At 33.6% G+C, this 24,413-nt stretch overlaps 1 protein-coding gene across 4 annotated transcripts in view; it reads left to right on the top strand.

Annotated features, from left to right (window-relative positions):
* LOC115451827 (uncharacterized protein DDB_G0287625) overlaps positions 1-24,413 on the top strand; it is a 178,534-nt gene that overhangs the window by 11,108 nt on the left and 143,013 nt on the right. Inside the window, exon 1 of one of the 4 annotated variants that reach the window (XM_037443106.1) lies at positions 19,545-19,625. The exons of 1 other annotated variant lie outside the window; for it this stretch is intronic. The gene's annotated coding sequence lies outside the window, so the exon portion shown is untranslated. Of the gene's footprint in view, positions 1-19,544; positions 19,802-24,413 lie in introns of those variants that run through there. 2 more of the 4 variants (XM_037443103.1, XM_037443105.1) reach the window with 2 other exon arrangements.

Below are 24,413 nucleotides of genomic sequence, written 5' to 3' on the forward strand. Positions count from 1 at the left end.
GTTTTTAAAAATACGTGTCGAGGTCGCTGGGCAGTGTCCGTCCAACGTTTTGAGTGAATCGATTTGCTACAAAATTGGAGAAAGTAAATTGTTGTATTTAAAGTTACTTATGTATGATGATAGTTTGACTTTTTTGATAAATTGTAATAATTATTTTGATATTTACGTAAGAACGATTAAGGTTGAGTTTATCAGAACTCTTCGTGAATAATTTAATGTGTTGTTAATTTCATTTTTCACTTTTATTAGAGAAAGTTGCCGCAATCTTATCTCAGATAGGGTTGTCACGTACCCCGTTAATTGGACAGTGTTAATTAGTTCTGTATTCAAACTGAGGTAAAATTACATTAATGTCAATGACGTAAAACAATTACCTTATGACCTTTACTCTAATCGATAAATCTCACACCTATTCATTCAATTTAGATCATGGCGAGATAGCGATTTGCAACCTTTAATTACAATTGCATTTAATTGCAAATGCATTGTTTCCATTGAGGTTTCCCGCTTGGAGGTCCAATTATTTAGTTTATGTTCTTAACTTGATTAACGCTTTTAACGCGTTGGCTTCGGCGAAGTAAGAAGGTCAGGTAAGGGCTGCCATAATTTGGAATGTAAACATTCGTCCGCATCTGTTTTGGGTCGTGTTATACCCATGAAAGGAGACCAGACCAGAGCAAACATGGCCGTGTTAAAATTAACTCCTTTTATTTCCAATGCTGTTAGATACATGTAAGTGTGCCTAATAGAGCGTCAAGTACAAAAAGTATGTTTGTGTTATTCTTCATGTATTAAGTAAAATAAACTATTCAAATACAGATTATACTCAATGTATTACGGTACCACTGCAGTGACTGTAGTGTAGTGTCTCTGTAGTGTAGGCCTCAGGTTTGGTCCCCAAGTCGGGCAAAGTAATATTGTATTTTTACTTAGCATCAGACCGAAGTCTGAAATTTTTGTGCTCGATATAACGATAGGTTTACCGCCTATCACATCACAAATTCAAAATGTAATCAATTTTCTAAAGTTTGGTGTGGTTTGGAACTAACTTAAACTCTAAAAATGATTTCTTGGTTATGTGAACTTTGATCCAATCTAATAATAACGCTCGAACTTTTCTTCCACTTCTGGTCTGAGTATTTAACAAGTCCTATTAAAACTTTAGCACAAATGGCAACAGCAATTAAGTTTATTATCAAAATCCTTGACAAGTTAAAAATATACATCAATAGGGCCATTGGAAGTACTAGAAAATCAAGGCAATTGCAATGATTTTGCCCGTAAGCGTTTCTTCCTAATTGCGAGTAGGCTAGTGCGTGGCGAGTATTGCGTGACACTGCAGCAAAAAGCCGGCTGTTGAATTAATTTTCAACGTGAACGGTCACTGGTTTTGCTATTAGTCTGTATCTATGGTGTGATTGATTGGTGTAATGTATTGTATAATGGGAGTTTAGGCTTTCTTGATCAGGTATTGCGGCGTGATTTACTGTTGAATAACATTAAAGATGTTGCGTTTTATAATTAAAGGTCGGAGGTGAAAGGATTTCGAAGCGTATTTCATCTGAGATTAGATTGAAAATAATTATAAACAAACTTGTTAATAATAATTGGCATTATTATAAACAAACTTGCAAATGTCTGTATAAAACAGTAAGTAAAGTTGAGTTTTGCTGTTAATGGAGATAATTTATAGATTCTGTTTAAAATTGGACGCGAAGCCCAAAGCGTTGTATGACTAGTGCGTTAAAGTTCAAACTTAGTTCAATAACCTGCCAAAGATAACATGTTTGTATAGAAAACGGTGCGTAGGAATGTAAGAACACGATCATGCGCACCTAAGTTTAACAGAGAGAACACTTACTATAATGATAAGCACCTTCTTAAAATAAACTCGCACGCCCCCATGCATGACTCAGTATGTTTCAACTTACGCTGTTTCATTCATTATGATTCATATTTTTATATTTCTCAATTATTCTAATGAAATTGAAAGGGTGAAAAGTTGATTACATTGACCAAAGCTGGATACTTTCAACGCTTTGTTTACAGGTACAAAAGTTGCCTCGGATTTATATTTCATTTAGAAGTTTTATTAAAGGTAATTTTAAGGGCATTTTACTTAGATTTGGATTAAGGGGCAGCCCTTTTTTACTTGCACCAATTTATATGTTATTGGATCAAATATGTATGAAATTTAACGAATAAAAAACAAAGCGGTTTTCTCCGTAATGATTAACTTGTGTAAAACAGCAGATTGCACTTCGAAAAGTAATGCCGGTAACGTTGTCTACAACAAAAACGTATTTCGGAACTAAATACTTTTCTTACATAACCATGCCGCGCACAATTCACAACTCCGAAACTATTAAAACTGAATATATAAATATAAAAAAGTTGCAAAATAAAGGGCCAACAATTAAGTTCGTTCATTTGCATCAAGTGACGTTGTGTAATAATTTCGAAAATTAACTAAACAATCTTGCGGCACGTGATATTAAAGGCAAGTCAATGAGCTAACAAGGTCGTATTGTCAATGAAAGCCGACGCAATACAATGCTCATTGTTTTCACTTACTTCTCAGGTATGTATAGCAATACTTGATCCCGTACTAGACAATGCCACTTATCGATGGCAATAACATGATTCCGTTTCAACATCTATTTTCAGTCGCGATTTGTTCAATCTAAATTCGATCCGCGCATTGCTGAGCCTTTTCAAATACTAAATTTCATTATAAATAAATGGGAAGGTGTTACGCAAGTATCTTTGTTGACTGGCATCGCATTATTATACAAATTTTAATAGCACTAAACTGTTACGAGTATAATTGAATGTCTTTATTATGCTAGATGTTTGCAGTCGGTCTCATATGGATTATTAAATTAGTAAAGTCTAGATAAAATCGGTTTTTGTCGCTAACAGGATATACCAATTCGATAAAGCAAGGTAACTGAAAGTAAAATGAACAGTACGAATTAATTAAATCATCAGAGACGTAACCGCTAAAAGAGAAAATAGATCTGCTTCACTTTCATTTTTGGCCTGTCGCGTTTTCAATATCAAGGTCGACGCGCGATTAGCACCTACGAGCTGCAACGTTATCACTCCTAATAATCTCACTTGCATGCCTATTGTTTGTTTTAATAATTTGCTTTCACGTTCCATGTTATTTGGTCTTCTGCTTTCAACCTTCCTTCGCTATTTCTTTCACATTTACAGTCAATAATAATGGAATGCAAATTAAAGCCGCTTTCAATTCGTAGTCCAATCATTTGTACACAATGTTTGGTTTACTTTGTATTGACAAAAAAGTTTCTAAGATTAGATACGTATTCTTAATCATTTTTCTTTTTAAAGTGTCTTTTAATAGAAGCTATTGTAATTATTGATTCCAAGGCCATTTTTAATGAGACAAGTAATTAATGTAATAATTAATTGATACTTTCTACATAATATGCCTTTTTTACAATTGCATAAACGGTAGTATGTTTCTGGTGCCCCAATATATTATCTTTAATAGTATCAAGAATACATATTACTACCTTAATACGTTATGTGCAGATTAAATCTAACAGAAAGCAATAACGATGCATTGTATCGAAATATCACCATTAGTTCCGCTCGGATTTGCTTCGAGCAACACTCTACCACGGCCCTTTCCCTTTCTCTGGCTACTACAACTCCAACGTGAACCATTGCGTGTTTATTAGTTTTATTTAACTCTACATTCGAACACAACCAGCGTTGTACTTCAATCCATTAATTTTTACGGGATTACACTCTGCCTTGTCACTTGAGCTGTATAAGAGTAACTAGAGCCAGTGTGTCATTACGACCTGTCATTAGAAGGCCGAGCTGTGTGTATTGGTAATTGAATGTTACTGTTTGCTGTCGAAAAGTATAGGCTTTCGTCGGAATCTAGATACGGGTCTGGATGTTTACTTTGTATTTATCGGTTTGGAATAATGGAGCAAGCTCTTGTCTGTGCAACTTAGTTTGATTGTCTATTGTTATGTCACTAGCTGTTTATATTTCAAATACTTTATTACATGTTCTAGTTAATGAAATGGCGGAATGAAGTGGTATTTTGTGTTCGAACGAAGTAAATACAGTTTTTGCTATACATATTTTTTTGGTAGAATACGCGTCGCTCAGTTGAGCGGCCGCTTTTGAGTTTAATAATAATTATTGTTCGTCTTCTGTTGTGCAGGTTTTAATTACAAAAGCTTTAGTTGTTGCTGCGAGCATTTATATCAATTTGGATGCACAAGAGTGGAAGTAAATAATGAAATTAATTTTATCTTTTTGTCGACATTGTATGCCACTTTTACAATAGATTGTTAGCTTTTTGATACCTTCATTGATCCATAAATATCATAACAGTGGTCAAAGGCTTCCACCAAACTCCTTTGATTAGGATTCAGACCACCTCGCTTCAGTGAATTATTTCTTTCATTGGCAAGGATCGCGTGGTAATCTAATTTTTACGAAATTTCTTAAACCAATAAACCAAACCACGTTTAAAAATATCTATTACTTTTACTATTATGACGAAGTATAATCAAATGTGTAGTAGCACAAAAACTGACAAAAGTAATCATTTGCCCACGGCATGACGAATGGTTAGCTCAAAAGGTCTTAATGTCCACTCGGTTTCTTACAAGCTTTACTTTCATTTGATGAGCCGTTCAACAAAATGGTTTGGGTAGAAATCGTGCTGTGTGTTTTGCGTCGACGTGTTTGTAAAATATTTTATTTATAATTACGATTGAAATATTTCATTTCTGCTTATGTTTGTAATTGATTCGGATTTACGAATTGAGTATTTTAATTACTAAGTGTTTTTATTTGGATCTTTTGATCATTGTATTCACTAGCTTCTATCTGTTTGTCACATAAGTGTAACACAATATGCAATTTAATTGTTATATTTGGAAAATTCATTCTAAAATAGGCCTTCTCAAATTGGATTAAAGTTCGTCAGTTGTCGACCCATATCTTTTATCTATCGTAGCTTAATTGTTATAAACTTAATTTATATCATTCATAAAGTAATATACCAATAATTATGATAATGACATAGCAATACTTGTTCGTGAGTCATTTGATATCTGATTATGCTACCTGCTCTAATTTAGCATTTATTACTAATACTACTCCATAATTGAATAATATGCATATATTGCAAATAGTTTTAGGCCTTAAGCGAAGAGGTTAACGACCTGATGCGATAATTATTAAAGAATCAGTTACAATTTTGATATTGGAGCAAAATTTAAAAGTAATATTTTCGTCTTATATTGTGCTGGCACGTAATATGACCTTGCGATGCACATAAATGCAGTCAGAATAGTTGTAGCTGTTTCAATTTAAAATAGCTATTTAATAACATGTGGTATCCGTATGAATTGACTTCAATACTTGTCGAGTAACCAGTCATTTATTGTCAACCAACTTCAAAAGTAATTCGTATATTTTTATTTTTATTTATTATTTATTTATGTATTTCCTCTTACATCTACTTTTACAGGATAAGATAACCTAATACAGTAGTGTAACACAATAGTAATTAATACATTTTTCTCCTTTTTTTTTTTTTTGAAACATTCACGTTTTATACGAAATTATAAAGGCCGCAATCTTTGTGAATTCACTCAGAGAACAGGTAAATATATCCGTTTCGATTGCAATGAGGTTGAGAGTGCGAAGGGCACGCGTTTCTATTTGAGAAAAATATATAGTTTCAATTATGACTCTGCAAGGTGTATTTGATTTGATAAAGAATTGTATTGGATAGAATTTATTAGTATTATATTTCAATATCCATTTGTTCTAATCGACATTGAGGTGACCTAGCCGAATATTCATAAAAAACTTCAAACGAGTTATTATGGTTTTAAAGCGCGGACAAATTGAAAACAACAAATATTTTTATAGATTAACAAAGTAAATAGTTATTCTGTATAGTCCTGACCTCAAATTAAAATAAAGTATTAAAGCTATATTAATATATAAAGCTGAAGAGTGTTTGTTTAAACGTGCTAATCTCAAAGTAATAAACCTATTTTGATATTTTTTTACTAATAGAAAGCTATATTACTCCTGAGTGTCATAGACTAATTTTTATCTCTACAAAATATTTATCCTGGAAAAACTTATTAATGTGGATCGCAGGCAAAAGCTATTCAGTAATATAACTTCAAAGGATTACTACAACCATTCCCAACAAATTCGAAACAATTATTCCAAAGATTAGTCAGGCTTGACCGTTATTTTTCTCTCTTTTAACATAAAATGTTTCATTCTGACCATTATGTTACTAACTCCTTACTGTGATACTTCTACTCATCAACACATTTAGACATACATATCTAGAACATACAGCTCATTACTGACACGTCTATTTGATCACAACTCAATTCACATAAAATGTCAGTAAACATCAACAAACATTAGGGCTTAAAGTTTCCGTTTAGCGACAGTCTAATATTTGTGTAGCTAGCCAGCCTAGACTGGCGGACCTAACTTTCGCCCCTTGTAAGTATATTAGCCAGCGTCAGCTTCCTTTAGTACAAGGCGCTCGCGATTCTACACAGCTGATTTATTGCTTGCGTTATTAATATAAATTATAATTTAAAATTATTGTTCGTTGATTACGGGTTTTCATTTAATTTCTATTTTAATTTGCCGTTTCTAGTTATCTTTGAGGGTCTTTGGCTGAATAACATTTTTATGTTCTTACGTGGTTTAGAGTTAGCCTGCGATTAATTAGCATTCTCACTAATAAAGATTAAAAATATTATTCAGAATACTAAATAATTATAGTTCAATCATCAACATCCATCACGGACAGATATGGTGAGGACATTTTCTATCCGCATATTAGATTCAGAGAAATCTTCACAATTTTTATAGCTATTTAAGTTTCTATTAATGCACATTAAGGGACCTTGTAAATGCACATTCAGTTTATATCATTTAACACCCGGCAACCAGTCAAGATCCGTTTACGGTAAAATTTCTCATCACTATATTCACGCCGCAAAATCTCACTTTACTATATTTAGTATTTGCTGATGCTCGAGCAGGTTAATTATTTTGTGTACACGTTATATCAAAATATATTACTTGAAATACCATCATTCCGAGTTTAGTTAGTATACTATAAACCAGAAGTTAATAAAACTGCAGAGAAGAAGGACGTAGGCTGTTTTCTATGTAGAGAATGCAACTTTGACATTTCGAAGTGAGGTGTGTATTGTGTATTTATTGTTATAGCTTCTTTAAATAATAAAAGGAAACCTGCATACTCAAGATTTCATCTTTCTTTATTGTAACAACTAGTTTCTTACCAAGAAACTACTATCTAGTCTATAAGACTAATAAAAAATACTATTCTAACATCATTTACTAGATTTTAAATTTATTACAAATAAGAGAAATGTTCTAGGCATATTATTAGAGTCTAATAACTTAAAATTTCGCAGGAACAAGATATGTAAACTACCAACTCACATTATCAACGTGGTGAACGAAATACTTTCATTAACAGAGCAGGCACAACACTAGCAGTATACATTAAGACAATAGTTAAACCACCACGAGTACATAATAATTTGATCTATAATGTAGATGTAATGTAGACGGGCTACTTGTATCCATCAGAGCTCCTGTCAAACAGCATTAGGATAGCGCGGTGAATTATGGCTCAAATCCCTTTACATGAGGGGAGCCGTATGCTTTGTAGTTTCAATGCGGCGCGTTAATCAATTCAGTCTAAAAATGCATGGATATACGTATTTCTGTACTTATTTCTAGTTATGTTACAGAAAATGTGAATTAATTTGTAGTATTATGCAGTGGTCGTCACTCCAGTGATTATAATATCTGCAAAGTTAGTTAATGTTTTTTTTTCAATTAATAACCTTGTTGGTTTTAGAGTTTTGATTCTTGTATACGTTATCAATATGAGTGAGACAGCATCTTGTCTTCAATACGTTTCGAAAACCTTTTTACCTTTAACCGGTTAAATAATATTATGAATTTATCATAATATGTAAGTATATCGCCTACGTAATATTTCCATATTTGTACTCCTCTTCTCCGTCTATCAAAATCCCTTTAAAAACCTGTTTTTGTTGTACCTTATCAAGCTGCTTTTCTTCTAGTATTACCAGTTATGCCACTCTGCTTTTCTTCTGCCCTTCAGCCTTACCAGTTGTAACTAAAACTTCCAAGGTAAACACAGCCAATCAACACTCTAATGCATGTTTATTTACGCATCGACTTGCAGTCGGCGTGTCGTCGAATGTTGTCCAACCAGTCGATACGCATCTAGGCTCTAATTAACGGTTAGTCGCTGTGATTTATGACACGAGTATTAAAGAAAGTGTTTGGTTTCAAGGTCATGCGTCTATTAATTTAAATGATAAAATAAGCAGGGTTTGAGGTGTTGCGGGCTTTAAGATTTTTTATGCGTTTATTTTATGTTTGGTTTTATGGCAATTATACTCTATGTTCATTTGTAGAGAAATAATAAAGACTTACGTCTTTTTGTCTCTCTATTCTAATCCTCTACTTCACTCGCTGTTTTGAGACTGATTCTGGCATCATTTTCTTCCTTATTTATTTTATCCTTATTATTTCTTCTTTCCTGTCAGCCCGAGCTGGCTTTTTTGTTTACTTTGTACTCTCATATTTTTTATGTCCAATATAATGTCTTTAGTCATATAAGAGACTTAATTGGAAGAATTATTATTATATAATAATTAAATATACTCATGTACCTTGACTTAATATAAGTGCAACTATGTTTGCCTACGTGATGAATAAAGCATATTATTTTACTAAGAATTATATATTTTTTACTATCTAACAGACGGTTTGCAGTTCAAAAATACGAGCAGCAACATACACCATTAATAAAACCAACAGAATTACAAATAACGTAAATAAAGTTACGGAATGCTCTGAACCTGATTGCATAAGATTTGAAATCGTCGATATCAGGCCTACGCACTGTTGCAAGTTCCACTTGACCGATACCAGTGTTGCCTGTCGCTTGGCCAATGACTGTCATCACGTACAGGTGCGTACAAGATCAGCTGTGACAATGGCGTTGGTATAAAGGCGATTTTGTGTTGGCAAAGTATTGCTGCATTTAAGGCGTTTTTTTTGCAAGTTAACAGTATTGGTATATTTTTATGTTTATACTATATATTAGTGGGGGGCTATGTTACGGCGATCGGGAATTAGGTAGTTAATGAGATAAAAAATATAAATACGTGTTTACTGTTCGAGGTTGATGGGGACTATAATTAAAATGAAACTATTTGTCTAATGAAAATACCAATAGAATTTGCTATCCGATGCGTATTGCTTTATGGGTGTCACATCATGTTCAATGTTTCCATGCTTGTTAATTGCCTCAGTGATATGTTTAATTTGAAACTCGACACATTTTTTGTATGCAAATATATTCAATATGAATCAGACAAAAAAATATGAATGTAATGTTAATTAAGTAATTAAATATCAATTAAATCTCTCGTTGTATAGAACGATCTTCTTTAGTCCTGCATCACCTAAACGTATACTGGCAGAAAATGTTTTTGGCACTAAGACCGCCTTGATACTCTGTACATAAAATGTAGTAAATAAATACAATATTTATGATACAAAATAGATGCTATCAGAGCATTTGTATCAAATTGTAGGCAACGTTAAATTATACACAAACAGTTAACTTAATCAAACGTATTTCATTTTTAATGATATCAGCAGTCGAAGTTCCTTTCGTTTTCTCGCTGCCCTTCAATATGACTGGCTTGAAGTAATCCATGTACTTGATTTAATATTCTTAGTTTAACGTATCGCTCGGTGGTAAAGTGTCGTAAGTCAAAAAATGTGTTATATTAAAATTAGCAATAAATAATGAATGAAGTTATCACAGAATTAAGAAATTTGTAACTTTCTGGCTGCTTTGCTATTAAGTCTTCTATGTAAACCGTATATAAACTATACATCGGTTTACTCTTCAAGTTTCTTTTGGATCCTTGAGCATCTATTTATGTTGCACCTTTGCTAGATTTCTAAAACCATATACTTCATACTATACTAATACCAGTAGTGCTGTTAATGTGTGCTATTAACATTTAATCTTTCAGTCTTATATGGACTATCCAAATTCAGACATATTGTATTTTGCAACTGTGTCAATAAATGAAACACACGTTTAGTATCCAATTAGTGTTTCCGGCATAATGTCCTTTGATTACGTGACCGCTCGACAAAACGCCATTTTAAAACTAAAGGCTGCCCAAACTTGGTGGAACTGCAAGGCCAACTCCGAGATTGAGTTAAATGTGTTCTAATGTTAATCGAGAGAGACGATTTGGGATACGTTGAAGGATTCTAGAGAATCTCTTAAAATTCCTGAAATCACTGGTTGTATACCTGACATTATTGGAAAGAGATTAATGAAAAGAGAGTGGTACAATGATAATGATTTCTTATGTTTACGCGAATGTTAGACATTGAAATAAAACTATTTTACGAATTTTATCGAGGTCTGTATATTATAATTTTCTCCTGACGTTTCGAAGGTTTTGGACATGGTCACACTTTCAGTCTGCCCATGGCTATGACGGCTGAAAAGTCGTATCCGTATGAAGAGAAAGAAGAAAATTCTGATATTAAAGACCGCGGTAAATCCGTAATATATTTTTGGAACAATTGATGTTAATTGCTAATTATGATAACTAGCAGTTTTCAGTATCGTAAGCGCACTTAAGGTCATTGATAATAGGAGCTATGACGGCAAAAATTTCTGGAATTTGCTCTATAAATATACTACCTCAATATAATACAGTCGTAAAGTTACGGCTATACGATGAAATGTTTATTTCCACCATTCTACAAACATTTGTAAATAACTAAAGCACTCTCTGTAATGTTTTACGAAAACCTTTTAAGCATAAATGGTTGAGACGGCAGTGGAAACCGCAGCGAAATCTGTCGCGACGAAATCTAGTTATGAACATACAGACGTCGCATTTAGTTAAGATGCAAAAAAGCCGAATATTTTGATTTTAGTAAAAATATTTTAGAATATAGATATGGCAAGCGCGGCGTCGGACGTCTACCCACGAGGTGGACAGATGACCTCATAAAGGTGGCAGGAGGTCGCTGGATGCGCGCCGCTTCCAATTGGGTGATCTGGAAATCTTTGGGGGAGGCTTATGTTCAGCAGTGGACATCCTGCGGCTGATGATGATGATGATAGATATGGCACGGTGTTGTGGTCGAATTATTAAGTTTTAATATTATATTCTAGCCAATAATTAATCTCCGTAGATAAATAGAATAATTATCCCATGAAATTTTTTTGTGTGCGGCCCGCTTGAATGTTTTTCCTGGATAAAAAGTTCCTTGTAGCCTTAAGGAGTAATGTGGCTTCCTAATAATGAATATAATACAGAATCGGTTTAGTAGTTCCTGAGATAAATGCGCACAAACAAACTCTTCCGCTTTATATATTAGTATAGTATAGATAGGTTGGAGCTATAGCTAGACCAGTCGATGGGTAACTAAAGCCTAGTCTGTTAACTTGGTAGGAGTAGTATTTTGGGAATTTATATTAGTACATGTTGCTGAAAAAATAAATGTAATAAATCTGTCTAAACATTTATAAATCAAGTTTTATAATTGGTAAAGTAAACACATTGTTTTGTCTGCTATGAATAACGACCTACTTAAAAATTCTATTTACATACAACATATTTAACATGTACCGCAGACTTTGCTTTCGTACACTTTTCTACAAAACCGTCGCGTTTTAAATTGCGACAAGTCATAAGAAATCGCGGTTCATTCTTGCATAAATTATGATTAGGATTTTATTGGAATTATGAACCTTATACTTAAAGACTAAATGACGAGAATAGCAGTATGTTCTCATAAGTTTGTATTTAAATTTATGTTGCTACTGTTAGTATGGTATATCATACCATACTAACAGTAGCAACAACAAACAGTAGTTGTGGTGGTGCTTGCCATTTGGCGAGTTACTTGCTTCTCTTGTCATCCAGTAGTACAATCTGTTGGAAGAAGATAGAAGGAGAAAAAGACATTATTGGAAACAACAATAAAGTATCTTTTCAACTGCATGTTGTGAACATCTTTACAAAATCTTCAATAGTCACATATTGTTTTGTAAGGGATCTTAAGAAAACATTGAAATGTTAAATAAGATAAGTAAAAGTTTATATTAAAATATGGTAACTAGATAATTTAAAAGATAAATACGGAATTTCATTATCACTATCTTATTTATAGACTTGTAGGGCCTATATTATGTAATAATGTATGTGATAAGAAATCGTAGAAAATATACTGACATAAACACGCAACTATAGATAAAATCGATACGTTTTACTTAACATTATTCAAATTGCTTTTATGGAATTTTTAAACCATCGATTAAACGCAACTTGACTACAAACAGTAATACTTCTATGGCATTGCACTGCGTTATTTGCTGTAACTTAAACCATAAACTGATTTTAAAAAGAGCAACACTAGAATTTCTTGCTCGTTTTACTCAAGTGAGAGCTGCTTTCCGAACTGGTGATAGAGTTATATCGACGGAATCCAAATAATATAGAATATTTTACACGTTCAAATACATTATTTCATGCTGCGCTGATTAGAGTAACCAGCACAAACGCTTGTGTTTTCGTAAACGTTACGTTATGGTTTAATTTACGTAAGTTTTGGTATGGAATTTTAAATAGCGACCTGTTGAGATAATTTGGAACTAAAATACGGCGTTGTGAATATTGAACGACTATAGAGAAATACAGTAATGTTAACTTACTCAATATGAATACTTGACGCAGTTATTAATACTCGTGCTTGGGGTATAGATCTTTGTAGCATGCGTAGAGACATTCTCGGAAGAAGTCGTGACTCACCTTAGACATTACTGGGGTCGTTTGTATACTTTGGAAAAGGCAGATGTTATTTAGTTTAAAAAATTTCACCAAGTATAATTTTCTGCAACACAGAATAAAAAAACGATAAAGTCTTTTTGTTGCCTGTAAGATGATAAAGTCTTATAGGCAACGAAATCGAGCTTAAGGCCGTCTTCAAAATAGTCGCACTACTTTGGTAATTCATAAGATTTGACGAACATCATCAGTTTACCGCAAACCTTACTGCTGAAGCATTTGAAGGCGCCCTAAGTTTTAACTGTCAACAGAAGGAAACAGAATTCTGTTCTGTATACGTATACAAGTCCATCGCTCACAACTCGGACCAAACCTAAACCCGAAGGCACATTTGATGTGCTGTCCTTTTACTTTCACCGCTACAGCCTGGTATCACTCAAATCTCCCTATCTCATTAGAATACCGCTCCGAGGGACGTGGAACACGGTGTTTTAATCTTTGCTGATACTATCCGACGGATTGCGAAGTCAATATTTGTTTTGGATCGTGCCAGTACAACGGGAAGTGTATTGGAATAAAAGAAAAATGAGAAAACTGGTTTACGTTACGTAGGTAATCACGCTGCGCCAGCTATGGCGCTTTGAAAATGCATAAATAAAATGATGCAAAATGTAGCATGCAGGTTAGTTAATGCTGTTTCTTTTTCAAATATCGTGATGCATTTTCGTTTCATCGAGCTTCAAATCACAAGGATTCTAAAGAAGTTTTAATTTAAATATAGAGACAAAAGTTCCTGCACAGTAATCGTTACAGTGACTTTACTGGAACTAGTGTTAGTAATTTATCGTTCAAAATGAACTATAGAGATGTTGCATCGTATTTCGCTTGCCAGAAATAAACTGAAGTGTTTTGTATTGATATGCCTTTATCATGTCTCAATAACAGCACAATCATAATCTGCAAATAGATTCTTAATAAAAACAAAGGTTTTCATAATACTCCGCAGTTACTATTAAACCACTGCTGGTATGCTTCATTTTAATATAATAATATAAAGCCGGCTAAGCCTTTTATTTCTAGCAAAAAGTTTCCAGTCTAAATTACCAATTTGTATAACAACCCTAGTTCCCCTTACGTCTAGCCACTCAAAACGTGATGTTCTTAGCATCGATTCGCTCAGGCGAGGGTCGTAAATCGATTTGTTGACATGAGCGAATTCTCGGCTACAAATGTATGGGGTGTTTGGAAACTGGAAGGACAAATCCTTATTAGAGATACGATTGAAATTGAAGACGATTATTCTGCCTCGAGTGTTTTGGCGACGATTACGGTTGCTCAGTAATCGATAATTTGGGGTAAATCTCTTGGAGTAGTTAGTATGAGTCTATTGTTGGACGCTTTTGTTTTGTCTGTATGGCAATTATATTTAGTTATAATTTTAATTATATTTGATATTAGTTTGATCATTTTTTGGACTACTTATTATTCGTATTTGAATACTCAAAATATACAAAAATAGATAGAAAGCGACGTATAACTATACACATGCCAGTAACAGTACTCCGTTTGCATTTAGCAGTCTCTATTTACGACTCTTAGACAAATAAAATTTTAAATTAACCTATCGAAAGTTAATTGGCTATCGTTCTAAACAACATTTCCAAGCTCATTACAATCCCGTGGTGGGTTCAATAAATAAGCCTTGGTAACACAATTACTCACAGCCTTCCAAATCTTTCCTCCGACTTTGATGGTCAAAGTAATTACGTGGTCGACAATTTAGATAAACATCGCGTATTACGACTTCCATAAAAACCGTCACTCGACTAAATGGCGCCAAAACTCAGCGGACTGCCATTGAGATGTACGCTGATATATTGATAATTTGACGTGATCTTATGACATGACATGTCATGCTCGTGATGTTAGAAAATATTTCGTAATGTCAAATGGCCTTGGTATAACAAGGCTGAGAAAGTTTTATTTATACTGTGTTTAATGTAAGGGTTTTACAAAGCCTACTATGTTATGATTACATTAGTTTTATTTTGGATTGTAAGGAAATCTTCATACCTAAAGATTTAGTCTTTGTAGTTAAGTGAAGTCTACAAATACATTGGACAGCGCGCCAAATTCGATCGTAGAATTCTATGAGAATTTCGAAAATAGAATTCATAGTCCATATGTTTTGTTTTCTAAATGATATACATCAACAATATCTAAATTACAGAAATAGTTGCACAAATTACATTTTTATGGTAACAGGTTAGTGTAATAATTTATCTACGCGATAAGTCTAGGCATTTTTATCTGATACAGTAATGTGTTGCAATCATAGACGTAATGTCTGGACAATGCAAATGATCGAAAGTGTCCCCAAGATTTAAGCTTATCTATATGATGGATGTCACGTTTTCAACCACGTTGACATTTATCTAACAGAACAATTTTGTGTATTTATGTAATGTCAATATTCAAATTGATCTGTGACAGGCTGAAGAGATAAATACGATTTATAACACTTCATCAATATTCCCTTTACTTTGGTCTTTTGTACTTCGCTTCTAACTTTGCCAGAAGTATTACAGAACAATGCCACGCGCAATAATTAACTTTGCCACGCTGAAATTAGTCTGGTGACTCGATGCGCCCTCTACACACAACCCCACCAAACCCTACGTAGGTCTATAGATCATAATATTTATTTCGTACGGTCTACACAAAATATCACATACTTACATTTAGACTATTCGTCTGTTTAGCTCCGTTCCGTGCCACGCGTTTCCGTGCCAAGTCAATCTGATGGACCTTAATGCATAGAAATATGACATATTTTTGTAGTTAACGTTATTATTTATTAAGCTAATATTGTAAATCTACGCGTCGAGTAAAGACCGTTTGACAAGGCAAGACGTCAAGCGTCAAACTAATGTCAGAAATGTCATCGTCGAGAAAATTACACGCGCCTAATGTGTTTTTTGTTTATTGGCCTTGGTTTCGGAACTGTTTTTTGGAAGGTTATGCTTTCCTGGTTGTGGTTAGATTACTTTAATGTAATTGTAATATTATTTAGTTAGAGTTAAAAACTTTTAGAGTAACATGCGCTGAAACATTGTTATTGCACCGAGGACATCATGTGGGCACATTAAAATTAGATTAAATATATTAATATTTCTATGAAATTTATTCATATCCGATAAATGTTTAGACTTCTGTGTATTATACCGCCATGACCTAGTATTGATGTAAATTACAACACTCATAACTATATTTGTCATTTAAAATGAATACAGTATGACTCACGTGTTTTATAACCAGTAGAGATTTAAATGTCCAATAAAATATAAGTTAAATGGGGCCTACCTGAGCAACAACTTAAAGGTTTTTATTAAGACTTAAATTGCGTATAAAAAATTACACTCACTACAACGAAATAAATTGTGAGTTAAAAAACACATTTCACTGTATTTTAAACTTGTGTTCTGCTTGATATGAAGGTGTATGTTTGTTTGTTGGCTCTTATCCAGATAAAGCGCTTTCCACAAAGGGGTGCGTACTGTTCATTCAAATGTGCCACGATTAGAGACTTTTTTACGTTCATTTTTAAATGCAATTTCCGAACGGTGTATTGAATTTGAATTGAATTCGACTTCGATCGCCAATTCACTGATTGTAGTGGCCAGTATTATGTCAGAATTTTCAAGCTATAAAAAAAGATCTGGCCACTTGACAAGATCGACTTTCGAGTATTCTCTATTCTATATTCAAAATCAATGTTACTTTCGAGATGACATTTAAATGGTCCCATAAGATCTTAGCATTAGATGCACTATTCGTTATGTGGGTATTTAGAATACGATAAAACTAAACCTAAATATGCAGTAAGGCGAAAAGTGTATCTCAGTAGGGCTACTACGAAAGTTGACCTTGGCAAACTCCCTTTTTGTGTCGACAACCCCATAGTACGCGGTGGCCGTAATGAGCGCCTTTACATCCTACTGCACATTAGTATCATTTTATATTTAGTTAAAATTGCATATGAAATTGTTTTGTATTAGTAAACTAGTGCGTTTAGCTTTGTATGCATGTATTATTATTGTTTATTTTTGTAAATGGTTGATTGATATGTTTTTAAGTCATATAATTATATTGGATTCTAACTTAAATTTAGACAAAAAATACAGTAAATAAATTCATTGAAAAAATTATGACGCAGAATTCCGACGTCAACTGGGAAAAGCAAACGTAGATTCAAAGCAAATGGGTAGAACGTGTTTAATTTCGGTAGACGCTGATGAGGCTAATATCGCCGACCCAATTCCGCATCATACATTATTCTACTCGGTTACCGAAGAGTCAGTTAGCGCCTTTATATGGAACGGGCCGCTTTTATCTTTTTTGGCAATACATTTATAACTTAACGATGTAAATGCCAAGGGGAAGGAGTGGCCACTCGAACACTCAGCGGCTTGCAAATCTATTGTCAATTGTATTTATTTTTTCCTCCTTTCTTTTTGTAATTGCCTTCTACTAGATTTAGAAAATAGCTATTTACCTATAATATAAAAAGTAATGGATTTGCAGTTCTTTAAAAAGCCTAGAAAAAAATAGTGTACGTTGTAAAAAATGTAAATGTTATCACACCTTATTTAATTTCAATTTAATACGATTTTATAAGACACTTTCCGAAAACCTTGCGCGACGAAGATTCCCCACATCGTAATCCCATCGCAATTTTCCGGTACCTAAACCGTTCCCAATAATATAAACCCTAGAATATTCTAGCAGCAAATACATTTCCGGGCCACTTTATATTCGTCGGGAGTAAAGGGCGTATCCCGGATTATTCCGATCGACCGAACTCCGTCTACCTTTTCCCATAACAGCGTCGTAAAGTGTAAAGGGTCGTCCACAGCGCGCTGGTGTGCGTGGTGCAGACGGGGAGCGGGATGCGATCGATACCGCCGTCTGCACGTCTGTCCCGCACTGCGGTCTGACCTTGCACTTGCCGCTTGTGATAACGCCGCCTAAGAATCACCCTTTAAGCCGATAAAGCCGGAAGCGGCCGGCGAGCTGCTTTTTTTTTCGAAGCAAAGGAATCTGTTTGCATACATCCTTTGCGAAGTGAGTTTGTTATTTTTAAGTAGAGTTCAACGAAGAAATGGATTAGTTCTATTATTATTTTATTTTGTGGTAGAACTGTTATATTGTTTAAATAATTGAAGTAATTGAACCGGCTACTGATTTCGGACACTTTTTTGGAGTTAATGATTTTAATGAAAATTCAATAAAATCACACGATTAGTTTCCTTTTAAAACATTTGTTACAGTTTTTTCTAAAACTAAACATCTTATTCAAAAAATCCGTCGCGATTGTGTCATCTTTCTAAGAACTCGAGATGTCGCGTTAGAATAAATTTGAATATTTAACGTTTGAAGAAACCGTTTATGTTTCGCCGAAATCAAAATCAAATTACAATTGTAATTGTATCGATTAGGCACAAAGGTGTTTAATTCGAGTCGGGAGGAGGCGTGCTTCCTCCCATTATGGGTCTGCGATTCAACTGCTAATAGGGTCGCGGTAAATGGAAAAATAGAGTAAAAAATCACAATGGCGGCGTAAAACAATAGGGCTAGCTTTGCGTCGTCAACCTTGGTCGTTGTTGCCGACGACATTGCATGACTCAGTCAGATTGTTGAAGTGATTTTGACGTATTCTCTATGATTCGATGGTGATAGATGTACCATTATTACTTATTAAAATATATCATTAGCGGTAATATTGTTTCTTGAATTCTTGTCACTAAAAAGTTCTGTTCTTTTTTCAAATTCAATTTGATGATCATAGACTGTAGATCAACAAAAAGTTTGTTAGCACTATTTTTAAACTTTTTATTGAATGCCGAGCTACCGTCATTGATCCCAACACTACCAGAGACATTAGCTATTGCCAACGTGCGTTTTTATAGCTCCGTTACGAATTTGGGCGGAAGTTATTTAATCCTGCTCATATCTAATTTTGCACACTTACCTTCACCAAGTTCATGAATAACAATTTGCTAACAATAATATTTTTTGCAACATCTTTTCTTTTTGCCACGAATGAATAAGTAAATTAAATTTTATATTGCCTTTTATACTATGGCTTTTTGCGTTGCATCATTTTAATTTTGTTTTCGATATTACTCTGTTTATCGAGTGAATGCGTGGGTTACCCTTTTTATATAAATGAGGAATATAACTGAAACTCGGTCAGAGCTATGTTCTTGTTATTTTTTTTTGCTCTCAATTGCAAAATATAATTGTTATAATTTTTAAAGCTTTTATTGCGTAACGAAACGACCTTGCTCTGATTTTTTTTTCAATTTAATCCATTACAAAGAGGAATTAGTGGTGTTTTTGACTTTGATATTTTCGGACCTACGCTCCTCGTAGTTTTGGTTGTCCGAATATTTCTGAAATGCCGGACTAATTATAACAACTAATTTTATTTCATTTATAATCCAAACACAGTAAACATAGCGTATCAATGCATTTTTAAAGTATGTATATAATCTACCGATACCATGACGATAACGATTGATATTTGAGTAGATCGATAAGAAGTTTAGTGTACAACGTTCCTTCTGAATTGACGGGTGGCAGTTCTATTCTCGGATGGGACTAACGTTTAAGGTGATTTTCGTGTTTTGTGATAAGATTTTTGATATGTGTTACAACTTTATGATACCGATATAAATATCAAGATTAAATAAACAATACAGATAAATAAAAAAATCCTAGAATTCATTTACTATATATGTGTGTATATCTCTGAGAAAAATATGGTTTGATCATCAGTTAATTATTTTGTAAGTATTAACGTAAATCCTATAGAATAAACATTGCTAACCGCCATTTTTATAAACGAATGTATTTAAAAAATAGACCAATCAGAATAAACTTTTTTCTGACATGCTTACAAATGAGTTATTTTGATTGGTTCATTCTCGGAATCGGATTGAAGATTGAGATTGGGATCGTTTATTGAAAACGGCTGTAAGAAACAACGTGACGGCGTGTTACGTTCAATGTTCAGTTTACACGTTAATCTAATCTGCAACGTGAGTAGAGCGTTTGCTACAAATACTGTAGGAATCTTACAGGGGCAAAGTTTGTAAGTTTGTAGTGATAATTGTTGCAACTTCTGAACGGAATAAAAAATTATTTGCCTAACATACAACTATACAAGCTCTGAATAACATGCCTTTTGTTATATTTTGATTAGATTATTTGAAATCTTAATGAATAAGGCGGAAGAGCGAGCAAAGCTTGCTGTTTTTATATAATTGAATTAGATTTTACTTGTAAATAACACAAGTATCATCGATTTAAATCCTAATTAGTAGATGAGTTAGTTCTAACTACTACTAAAGAGGCTACGATGTTGATTGAACTTTGTTCACTTATGTCTTAGCTAATCTACGTATGACCATAATGCTGTTTATTATCCTTTTTAGTGGCGTGTCCTATTTGCATGTTTTGTAATTAGCGTTTATGCGTTCGATCGTAAAACGACCACCTCGAAGCAATACTGCACAATCACGTGCCCATGTAACTACGCCTTTATGACAAAATACATTTTATATATTTTGAAAAAGGAATTTGCATAAGCAGCCAGTACCTTTTTTCTGCTGTCATTTTTTTATCGATTTAATCCGAATTAATCGGCGTACGCTTTTGATCTGAATTAAATATTTCGCAATCGTTTGCACTTTGTGTGATAACGTTTTTGGGTTTCTGGTTATGCGCACGTTATGAAGATCAGGTCAATATTGTTACATTGTACTCGATTTTGCAATTTGTATTCATGTCCGCCATTCGAATTTCAAAATGAATAACAAGGGAAGGTCTTCAAAACCTAAAAGAGGAAAACGAATCTTGGATTTTTTTTTGTTTAAACGTGTCAAGAACATTTTGAGATAATTTACATAACTTTTAAATTATGACAATATAGTAAAGCGATTTGTTTCATGTTCTTTTTCGTTTCTGATAATTTTTTTGTTATAATTGAGTACAGCACGGTTCGTATTTTTTATTTCTATCATTAAATTATATTATACTTTTAAATAACATTATACTAGCTTAAAATAAACCCTATGGCGTGAGAGTTTAAATTAAAGAAATCTATGCAAGGACTTAGCGCGCACTGGGCGGTAAGAATAACAAAGAGAATAACTTATAAGATGGCTTTATAACTCAACATAAATATTCTACGCAAATGTGAACGGTTGCCAACTTTTAAACTACATTGCGGCTGTTATTCAAAGTTCTTTTTATTTTGTTCAATTATTTACAAGTTTATAACCTCACGAAACGTTTGCATCTTTCATTCATCGTCGACGCCAACAGACACGACAAAAGAAAAGAGTACGAACAAAAGAAAAATGAACCGAACCGGATGTTTGAATATTTTTTATGGAGCATAGGAAATAAAAGGCGCAATTTAATTTAAATACTATTTGTGTCGAAATTTGAATAAACTGACAGATTTTGAATGTCACTTTGTGTCTAGATTCCTGTCTTACCGTTATTTAATCATTGGAAAATATTATTGCGACATTGAATAGTTAAAACATGTTTGCAGTGAACGCTCGATACTTTAATTTCTTTTAGAACTTAACAATTTTCAGGCTAAATCATGATTCAAAGGTTATAATTTTTTTTACAATCTTTAATTAATGTATGAGCTTAGAGGCTTTTAATCCACAAGATACCAACCTCATTGTATCCTAAAACTAATTTAACATAAAAGGAAATAAATATGTATTCTCCAATAAAACCGCCTCTGCTAGAAGATCTGAAAGATAGCTACAGAGATTTCGATAGAAGTCTATATTATCTTAACCAAAACTCCTTATTAAGCAACAAGAAACATTGATAGGGTAGAATTGGCAATAAAGCTTCGCGCAGACGGAATCGTTGGCAGTTATAGTTATTGTACAGAGAATTGGTATGAAGTTGTCAAAAGGCCGAGTGAAGTCGTATCGAGATATATTTGATTTATTGCTAATTGCTTTATTCGTTGCCAAGCGTGTTGGGCACTTGTTTTAGCCAGACACTATCTCTAAATTAGTTTAACTTTTATTGTTGCTCATATTTCCTTTTGTTATTTTAATGTCATGCTTTTTAAGTAGACTTGCTAGTTGCGTATTGCATTTGTGTTGTATTGAAATTAACGGTACCTATCACTCTTAAGTTTTTATTACTTGGTTGCAGTTTTTGTTAATTTCATAATTATTATAGTTTTAATTTGAATACTGGTTTCCATACTGACCGTTCCCTAAATACATCAGAGTACTACCCCTACGTATTATCACCAAGTCCCGTTTTAAAATATAAATTCCACTAGACAATAACAGCCCCTCTCATAAAGAATTTTATTAAATTCTTTAAACAGCTTCCACCCTAGTCTATAGTTCCCAAATTTTTATTTAGTCTGCTTATATACTAAATATTCCATAAAAATTTTCTTCTTCTTTCATATAACCGTTTATTTTATCGGTGATTTCGCCAATGTCAGTGACAAAATAATATCCTTTGACATTTTAGTACACAAAATATTTTCTACACAATTCAAATCCACGAACAAAACCATTAATCCGAAAGAAGCACGTATCAGACATAATATTTGGCCAAATGTATCGCGGACGTAGGTTACGGTAAAGCGTACCGTTATGCAATTATCGTAATATCCAATGGTGCAAAGGTAAACCATTTGTATAATCGCAAATCCCCGATGGGTCGGCCGGACGCTCGCCGCTATATCCGACCGCGATCAGAATGTCAATGTCGATGGTCTTGCATCTATGCAGCGGGTTTATTAGGAAACAGAGACTTATGTCGAATACATTTTTCAGAATGAACACACCTGTATAAAACAGTCATATTTTTGACATATATTAAGTGGTAGCTGAGAACCACTCTTCACGAATTAAATTCTTATAATAAAGAGATTTATGTTAATAAATCTATATTCAAAATATTGATATGGAATGGTAAAAATAGAATATTAAAGAGTTTAACATCGCGTGCGGTTGATACCGTGTTGCAACTCGTGCATGAGAAAATAAAAAAGTGTCATACGTCATGAAGTAGCATAAGGAAATACGATTTTTATACAATGCTTGGTGTTTTATTCCGGCATTCTGTATATTAAATGTAAATGTCTAGGATGTGAGAATCAAACCCCAGGAACTTGCACTTTTTGTAATTCTATTTGCAGACAATGGATGTGCTTATTTATTTTCGGAGGAGTTTCTTGTGCTTACGGTCTTTGGATTAGAAATATAGCTTTGTTTTGTATTTTTATATTTTTGGTTTATCAGTTTTCCAATCCGATGAAAATATAAATTTATCTAGCATCAATCAATATTTTATAATGAATATTGTTTATTTTATTATAGTTTATCTTTTTCATTTAGTCTTTCCACTTTCTAAACACAAATTTTGGACCTTTTAGTGTCACTCCTCCTCATTTTCATGTCTGTTATCTATATTGAGAAGGTATTCATTGATCCGATTATCTTCAGTTTTTAAAGTATGCCATAATACCTCATGAATTCTCTCTCGACGATATAACTCAGGCGAGTTACGTCAGCTAAGAAATATTCTATCGATCAGTGATACAGGAAAGTTCACGGACCATAGACACCGTTTGCAAATCCAGTCGTCATGTTAAACCAGTAGCAAATGTAATATTAGAAGGCATAAAACCACAGCTTGTAGAAATCTTTTTAGGTAAGTCTTGCTTCGTGGTGGACGCATTGCGGTTTGCCGTGTCTGAAATAAAATTAAGTTACGTTATTTACTGTTTTCAAAGTACAATTTTATTCCTGGATTTAATTCGTCAAAATCCAATTCTGACTTTTGGGCATTGTATGGATTTGACAATATTGGTTGTCAATATTTTTCATTCGGTAGGTGACGTGCAATTTTAAATCAGTTTGGATCACAGGCTCAACGTGCTCCCAATGTGTTTTAGTCATTTCTTTATGGGAAATATTTCATCTTCATACTACTTTCTTGTAATCTCTATTATGTCGTTTTTATATTTAATTACAGGACTTAATTGAGAATGCTGTGGCATTTTATTTTAATTCAGTTATTGTCTTATTTTAACTATCAGGCGAGCAATTTGCTCGTCTCGTAAGCTGTAAAATATTAAATACTGCAGTCTGCATGTCACTGACCCGTGCTTTATCACCTATCTTATATCTCTATTAGTAATTCCACTAGCTTTGACAATTGTCTTGACGTAGTTTCGGAGGCGGCCCCGTGACCCCCTAACATTTAGGTCTAGTTTGCAGTTCCGCCGGAACTCAACAAGAACATGACATGGTAACTGATTCTCTTATCTGCGATGCGACACACTTACATACAATTATGGTGCACATTTTAATGAGTGGTGAAATGTTTTGGCGT

This window comes from Manduca sexta, chromosome 26, assembly GCF_014839805.1.
Source record: "Manduca sexta isolate Smith_Timp_Sample1 chromosome 26, JHU_Msex_v1.0, whole genome shotgun sequence".
NCBI lineage: Eukaryota > Metazoa > Arthropoda > Insecta > Lepidoptera > Sphingidae > Manduca > Manduca sexta.